Consider the following 9,011-nt stretch of genomic DNA (forward strand, 5'->3'; position numbering starts at 1 on the left):
GTCTCAAAAATAAAATATAATGATTCACCAAGTCCTTCCCCAAAGGGACCTATAACAATTTACTAGGGTGACTGGACACTGGGAGAAGAGGAATAGCTGACATTTTGAGGGCCTTGAACACAGGGCCTGAGTTGACATTGACACATGGAGAACCAAATCAGCACACTGTCTAATCCCCTCTTGGCATCTGCTTCTCAGAGGACTCCACCTCATAGGGAATGGCCACCATGAGAACTGAGTCATTTCAGAAGAAACAGGTTCCTGCTGATCTATCTGGCCACTGGATTAGATAGTCCCTGGAGTCCAATTGTTCTGTCTGAGTCTATAATTCCCCCGTTTACACTGAAGGCAGGGTGATTTATATTTCTCATCTCAAGCATTCCTTGACAACAACATATCAAGACTCCTCATAGGAAGGAAAAATGGTGGTAACATATTTGTGTCTATTGTTCTTAAATAAGGTCCCTGTGCTCCTTCCTAGAGTTGATCTGAATATCTGCAATGAAGAAGGGGAATGTGTAAGTCTACAAAAACCATGTATAAAGCTCTTTTGTTCATAAATCAAGCTTGCTCTCTTGCTCTATCTATATGCAATTTCCATACATGTATGTATATGTGTGTTACACATATACACATACACAAAATAAACAAAAATTATCTATCCAAATTAATAAAAGACAAAGGGAAAGGTTTTTTGATATTTTTTTTTCCAAATTAGGAACAGTAGATTGCACCTGACTGACATGGATCAGTGGTTGAGCATCGACCTATGAACCAGAAGGTCACAGTTCAATTCTCAGTCAGGGCATGCCCAGATTGTGGGTTCAATCCCTAGTGTGGAGCATGCAAGAGGCAGCCTATCAATGATTCTCTCTCATCTTTAATGTTTCTATCTCTCTCTCTTTCTCCCTTTCTCTCTGAAATCAATAAAAATATACTTAAAACACACACACACACACACACACACACACACAAACACAAATACAGTAGATTGAGACTGTTGTCTGTTAAAGAAGACCCTTGATTTCTGGAGCAGAGTAGTAGAAGAGATCAGAACCCTCCTTCCCTCAGAGCATCACAGTTTTTAAAAAGAAAACTATAGGCCCAAATGACATCACTTGGTTAAAGCCCATGATACCTAACCTAGATTTAATAACTAACCTAATTGCTGTTTCAATCTCTCCTACAAATATAAGCTTAACCACCAGCCTGAAATTTCTGGTCAGCACCAATGAGGTAATCTGTCACATCCCCCTTTCCATCCCCCATAGAAAGTAGAGGCAATCTGCATGATAAAAACCTTTGCTGTTCCTTCCACCCCCAAAGATATCTAAAAATAATCCTTTATTTTCTTTTGCTAGTAGCTCCCTTACTTCATCCTCATTCCTATAAAAACTTTCCATTTTCAACCCCTCAGACTGCCCTTCTGGTTGCTAGATGAGATTGCTGCCTGATTCATGAATTGCTTAATAAAGCCAATTAGATCTTCAAATTTGAGGGTTGGGAGGCTGGGGGGTTGAATTTTGTTCTTTAACACTCTGCTGTGACTACTGATTCCTCCCCTAGTCCCAATGTATACCTCACCAGTCACAAATCTATTCAGATAATTGCAACATCCCACCTCGGGCACAGGGTGAGGAAAGTGAAGTTACCAACCATGAAACCTGAAAACCCTTGGACTGACCTCAGTCAGTCTCTTGGTGCCTCACTCTGGCTGATGTGGAAACAGCAATCTCACACACTTTGGACATAGCAATTGACACTTACGTGCCAGCCTTTCAAACCACTCTTAGCTGATGGCCCTGTTTACTACCAGAAAAAGAAGAAAAAAAAAATGGAACCAGTCAGGACACTGACTTAGACCCCACCTCCACACTTATCCCGGCATCTGCACTCACATTCTCTGCTTTTCTGTCTGTTACTATAGAGGATTTATTCATGCTCCCACTTTAAGTCAAACCTGATCCAAGGGCACTAGATCTCACCTTCTTCATCCCTCCGACAGCATTGCTCCAGTAACTCTCCTCTTATTCCACTTCTGAATCATTTGTTTCAAAGTCTCTATTGGATCATTCTCAATAGTGTATCAACATGCTGTTATTGGTCCCATCTAAACACACATTCACACCTTGTCTAACCCTATTTCCTTAACTAGATATCATCTTGTTTTCCCCTTGGAAGAAAATTTTGCAAGAATATTCTATATTAATTTACTTTACTCTCATCCAATTGTCTTTTAAACTCTCTCTAATCATATTCTCCTACCCCCATTCCACCAAAAACTTTCTTGCCAAGGACACTAATGACCTCTATGTACTAAATCTAATGATCAACTATTGGCCCTCATTTTCCTTAACTTATTACCAACATTTGACAGTGTTGATCACACCATCCTCCTCAATATCCCTTTTCTCTTGGCTTCTGGTTCAACAAGCTCTCTTGAATGTCTTTTTTGGATGCTACTTTTCTCTAAGACCTGATAATATTGGAGTGGTCAAAATGGAATCCTTGGTGTTCTTTTCTAGCTACATTTATTCACTTAGTAATCTCATCCAATGACATGGCTTTAAATATCAAGCATGTGTTTCAGAATCCTCAATTTATATCTCCAGCTTGGATCTCTCTGCTAGACTCCAGTTAAAATACCAAAATGTTTATTCAACTTCTTAAAACAAACATCTCATCTCTACATGTTCAAAATTTATGAACTTTCCTTCCTACCATTTTCCTATCCTAGTTTTTTCTGGTCCCACAACCTTGCAGTTATCCTTCACTCCTTTTATGCTCTGAAACTCCTCATCCATTTCATTAGCAAATGACTATCTTCAAATAAGCCAACCTCTTCTTCCTCTTTTGTTCCTGTCTGAGCCTCCTAACTGGTCTCTCTGCCCCCACCCTTATCCTGCCCTACTCTATTGGCCTACCTAATAATTCCTTTAAAGGACACACCAGGTAACACTTCTATCAGGAACCTTCCATCTTACTCAGAATCATGGCCAACCTCCTTATAAAAATCTGACACCAATGTGAGCTGCCACTTCCCCACCTTGCCTGTCTGGCATCACCTACAATTACTCCCCCTCTTGTGTGATTAGGCTACAGCTGGGCTGGCATCTTTGCTGCTTCTCAAATATACCAGGAATGCTATGACCTCGGGCTTCCATAGAGACTGTTTCTTCGCTTGGAATACACTTCCTTCAGATAGCCCCTAGCATAACTTCCTCAGCTCCTTCAATATCTTTGCTTAAATGGCATATTCTTAATGAGGCTTACCTTGAATCACCACAGAGAATATTGCAACCCATACCTTCTCATTTCAGCACTTCCAATCCCCTTAACTTACTTTATTGTTCCTGGGCATTGTGTTAACTTCTAAATTACCATATAATTTACTTGTTATGTAATTGCTTTTTTTTTTTTTTTTTTTTTTTTTTTACTTTCTCATGTCCACTAAAATATAAGCTCCATAAAGTAGGGATTTTTGTCTTTTGTTTACTGATATAATCCAAGCATTAGAAAAGCATCTGGCTCAATAAATGTAGTAGGTGCTCAATAAATATTTTTAATTAAATCTATATCCAAAAACCATCTGTCACCTTAGTTCTGGGCTTATATTTCAAGTTCTTTCTAGAAATGTCATTTGAATAGTCTTTAGACACCTTAGATTCAATATGCCCAAAGGCAGACTCCTATTTCGCATCAAATTTGTTTCTTCTTCTATATTCCTAATTTGATGTATTGCACCAATACCCATCAGTCACCTAAGAGAGAAGCCTCAAAGTCATTCCTCATTTTAAGTTTTGGAAGAAGCTCCTAGCTCTCTCCTAATGTTAACAGGCATTTGGTATTTATCATTATTCTTTAGCCACACACACAAATATTCTCTTTTATTGTCTCAGTCATGTGTCCTACTCTCTTGTGGATTATTGTCCATTAGTTCCTGCATAATATCAGATGTTTATTTCTCACAGATCTGGAGGCTGGAAGTCCAAGTTGAGGTGCCAGCAGGGTTGGTTTCTCCTGAGGCCCCTTCCCTTGTTTACTGACAGCCCCCTTCCCATCATGTCCTTATATGACCTGCCTTCCTCTGTGGTGCATATTCCTGGCATACCTTCCTCTTCCCATAAGGACACCAGTCTTATCAAATTAGGGTTCTATCCCTATGACCTCCTTAACTTAAATTACCCCCTCAAAGGCCCTATCTCCAAATGAGTCACATTGAAAACTTAAAGCTCTCAGAAATGGACATGAAGACCAAATATATATATATATAATATAATATATATATATATATATATATATATATATATATATATATATATATATTAGTATAATTCACAATACAATAGTCTCCCCTTATCTGCAAAGGGCATATTCCAAAATTCCCTTGCATGCCTGAAACTGGATGGTACTGAACCCTATAGATACTACATTTTTCTTGTACATATGGGTAACTGAAACTGAGAAACCCAGGATATGGGTGACTATTTGATCACAACAGCTAATAGACCAAGAAAAGAACAATGCACAGCCCTAAATGATTGACATGACTGCTAATGCCATCTGTTGGAGGCAACAAAAACATGTTTTTAGTCTGGATATTAGCTCTGCTCAGGTCTATCCAACTATATACATTGAACATTTGAAGGAAAAGAGAGCTCCGAATTACCTTTCTTGACCTTCTGTATCCCTCCCTGCGTCAGTCTAGGGCCCAGCAGGAGGGATAATTGAAGAGAATTCAATGAAGGGACTAAATACAGAGGAGTAACAGGAACAAAGGGTGGTGAGGCACCCAGGGACTAATAACAAAGGGAGGCTATTTCCAGCCCAGGAACTGAAAGGGAAAAGCAGGAGGAGAGGCTGAAATTCAGAGAACTGGAGGGGGACTGCCAGATTGCAGCTGCGGTCATAAGGTAGAGGAAAAATAATTTGGCTCAGGGAGTAAGGGGCATAAATATTCTGACCTCTTTCTTCTCTTAATATCTATCCTCCTGAAGCCAACGGGGCAAAGCAATTCAAGTAATAAAATCCATGGAGGTCAGAGTAGGCCAGAGAAGGGTAGAGAATGAATTTGTAGGGTTAGCTGGTAAATAACCTAGTATACCTTTCCTTTACTAATTGAATTCCTTCTCCTTGGTGTGTGTGTGTGTGTGTGTGTGTGTGTGTGTGTGTGTGTATAATTACCTTGTATTATGAATATCTATTTTATTTTATGTATTTGGTTCCCTATATTAATTCAAGATTGAGTTCTTAAATGTCTCATTCATGGTGGTAAGTATTCCAGTATCCATTATAGAAGGAATTCATAAATAAATATTTTTTAAATAAATAAATGCCCAGTGAATTCTATCTGCTCCTGAATACAAAAAAAGAAATCAATAAAGCAAATAGGATAATTTTTCCAGATTATCAGTTATAAGTTTACATGAGAAATAAAGTCAAATAACAGATTCTAAAAGCATTTCCCCCATAGTTTAGCTTTAAAATTTTTTTTTTATAATTATGGAATTTATTGGGGTGACATTTGTTAATAAAATTATATAGGTTTCAGGGGTAGAATATTATAATACATCACTGTATATTATATTGTGTGTTCACTATTCCAAGTCAAGTTTCCTTCCATCACCATTTACCCCCCTTTTTCCTTTCCTACATACCCCCACCTCCCTTTTTCTCTGGTAGTCACCATATTATTGTCTGTCTATAAGGGTTCTTCGTTGTTGTTCTTGTTTGTGTTTTTCTTAATTGCATACCTTTTTGGTTTAGCTTTTAAAAATAAATTTTGCAGTATTTGTTAAGAATAAGATTCATTTAGGTTTGCTTCTGGCTTTAAAAGTTAACACTTTTGAATGCAAGTGAAGAATTGAGTTTATCTTTAAAAGAAGCAGTAAAGTCAACATAAGCATTCAATATGACAGCTGAACTACAATAACTAAACAGCCTCCTGAACACAGCAGATGAAAACTCTCCAGGACACTACAGATTAATTAGTGAGCATTGTTAAGGTCCATGCTTCCTTCCCTCAAACACACAGAGAAATTATGTTTATGATGACAGATATGCCTTTGTACGAACCATTGTACCTGTCAATCTCTGAGCTATGGAAATTGTCTGATATAACATTTAAGACAAACATGCATGTGTTCTCATCTGTCTAATTACCTCAGTTGGCTTAACGACTGGGTTGCATCAATTTTTCAGTAGTGCTACAGAAGTAGAGCATATAGCTGTCCAAATGCATATTCCCTTTTATGTGCCCAACCTGGGGAAAGAGCATATGATTAAGATATTTTGCTATTTTGTTGTTAGAGAAAAATCAGTGTCCATAATCTTTTAGACATTTTTGAGGGCACATAAAAGATGAAAAGGCCATTTCAATGGGAAATGTGCATTCTGGTTGGTTATTGTTGTTAAGCGCATTGTTCAGCAAATGTTCCACTATATTGAGTTTCAGGCATCAGTTGAATTACATTATGGTTGAATTTTTTGATTAAGGTAAGCTAACTCAAAATGACAGCCAAGGGCTTTTAAAACCACATTTCAATGAAATCTGGCAGCACAAAAACAGCTGCTTTAAGTATGCTCCTCTAATATTTCAAAGAAAGAATAGCAATGGATTTCTGATACCATATGTGCCAACTGCAGAAATTCTAGAACAGCCTGAGAGACCCAGGGTGAAAGGTCACACTCTGCCTTATACAGATGGCACATTTAATTATTAAAGAACAGTTTTAATCATTTAATCATTCCAGACCCTGAAATGAAAGGTCTTCTTGGGTATCTTGAAGCTTGTTGCAATCTAAACTCTGCTGTCAAACTTCTATGGAGCCACTAAGTAGCATATGTGATTTCACAACCGAACTCAATTTACATTCTCCTGTGAGTTAAATTTGTTCTGTAGGCTCTAAAAGACATTTCTTAGGGGGGAGGGGGGGGAATTGAAGGTCATGTCTTTGGCAGAGGATATCCCAACCTCAAACAGGAAAATTAAATCTAAATCCCTGCTTCAGACTTAAATTAGGATCAAATTCCTCCAGAGGACTGAATGGCCCCTTTCCCCAACAAAATTATTTGCAATTCTGTTGGAAAATTTTGCATCTAGTCTCAAATTTTTTTTTCAGAAAAATCTCTTTAAATTATGTTCATTAGAGAAAATAACTCCAGCAAAGTGTCTGGTATGTAATGTTCAGTAAATGCTAGGTCCTCTTCTCATCCTCACATAAAATGAGTGGATGCACATTCTCACACACATACACTGGAACTCAAGTTTATGTGATTTGGCAAGAACTATGGGAGAAATCAAGGATATTTCCACTAATCTTTAAAGGCAAAATCAAATGCAAATCTTAGAGTTAGTAGCCCTATTAGATGAAGCAAGCTATATATTACTTAGCCAATAATAATAGCAAATATTTATTGATAACTTATTACACTGTGCAAAGAGTATAATAAGTTATATTATACTCTGTGCAAAGCTCTTTACATGGTAATACTCTTAATAGTTTGATTTAAAAAAAGTGCTGTTAGTTATCTTCATTTTATAAATGAGGAAACTGAGGCATAGAGAGATTTAGATACCTGTCAGGCCATAGAATGGTAAGTAGTTGAGCCAGGATGCCAAACCAGGTCACTCAAATTTTAAAACCCATGATTGTGTCAAGACCTTCCAGCTAAAAATGACCAGGAATACCTGTTGCTGAACAAATTGGGTGTATGACTCATAATAGAGGGAGAATTTGCAGCATGGGGAAATGTGGGTATCTCAATAAGAAGGCGTTAGGACTTATGAAGAACTAACTTCATGTTAGGTGATAGAGGGAGGACTTAAGGAAGCAGGGCTTTTCTCCAGATTAAGAGCTATAAGGAAATAGGGGTAATTCTCTGATTAAGTATCTTAGTAAATCTTACGAACAGAGAAGATTAGAGAGCTGTAAATGGTAAAGCAGCAGCAGTCCCATGTTAGACAGGATAAAGGCAAAGAAAATAGGTGAAAGAATGAAGATTTGAACTCAGGTGGTCCACTCTAGAATATGCACATTTACGTGGTTTACAGGTAAAAGCAATGGGAGCAGCAGCAGAAGTAAGACAAGGATGATGGGAGAGATGTTTCAGAATAAACTTCAACTGCATAGTCAAGCCAAGGTGTCAAAGTAGTCTCGTGGGGAAGCTCACTGCTCTAACAGAAGTCTAAAGTTAAAAATAAAAGTCCTGGTTCGTTAGGGGAGCTTTTTGCTTTCCTGAAAACCTTTTTGGCCAGCCTGACCATAAGGGCCCACTGCACATTCTTCTAGGTTTTAAAAGGGGCAGTCCCATTATTCGTGTGTGTGTGAATTAAGGCTACTTTCTCCCAGAGGACTCAGGTCCACACTGGCAGCCTGACGACCCCAGTGGACTTGACCCCCTTTCATTTCAAGTTATATTATACATTCCTGGACCCCCTTTCAGAGGAATCATCTCCTCTGGGTCCTAGACCCTCTGATGCTACTGCAGGAAGTTCTTCCAGGAAACTTGTATGAAGGTTTGATAAAAATCACGCTGAGGAGAGAAATGAATATTTGTTGTGTCCTCCTATACTGCAAGTCTCCTCCTTTCTTGGACAAGAAAACCCCGATTTCCTTTGAGAACAACCCTTCCTCCAGCACATAGTCTTGGAAGGGCATGGAGATAAAGGTGCCCTCCCTGGTGCCCCCTTTGGCCAATCAGCACACATAGCATGAGTCAGGCAAATCAGTCTCTCTCTTGATCTAGCGACACAGACAAGGATCTGTGTAGAGCTGGCAAGTGGCAGTTCTCTGTGGAGACTACCCAGATTCCCAGAGCTGCCTCCATCCTTTCCTTTCTGAGGCCTAATTGTTCAACATTTCCTTTGACTCTGAGATACCTAGAATATTTCCAGTAAATCTTTTTGCTTAAGTTAGTTCTTATTGTTTGCATCAAAAAACCCCACACCATTATGAGGCATAGAGTTCATTCGATCATGTCTTCTATGGAGCAGAGTTTTGGAAAAAATG

Source organism: Pipistrellus kuhlii, unplaced genomic scaffold, assembly GCF_014108245.1.
Source record: "Pipistrellus kuhlii isolate mPipKuh1 unplaced genomic scaffold, mPipKuh1.p scaffold_m20_p_10, whole genome shotgun sequence".
NCBI classification, from domain to species: domain Eukaryota; kingdom Metazoa; phylum Chordata; class Mammalia; order Chiroptera; family Vespertilionidae; genus Pipistrellus; species Pipistrellus kuhlii.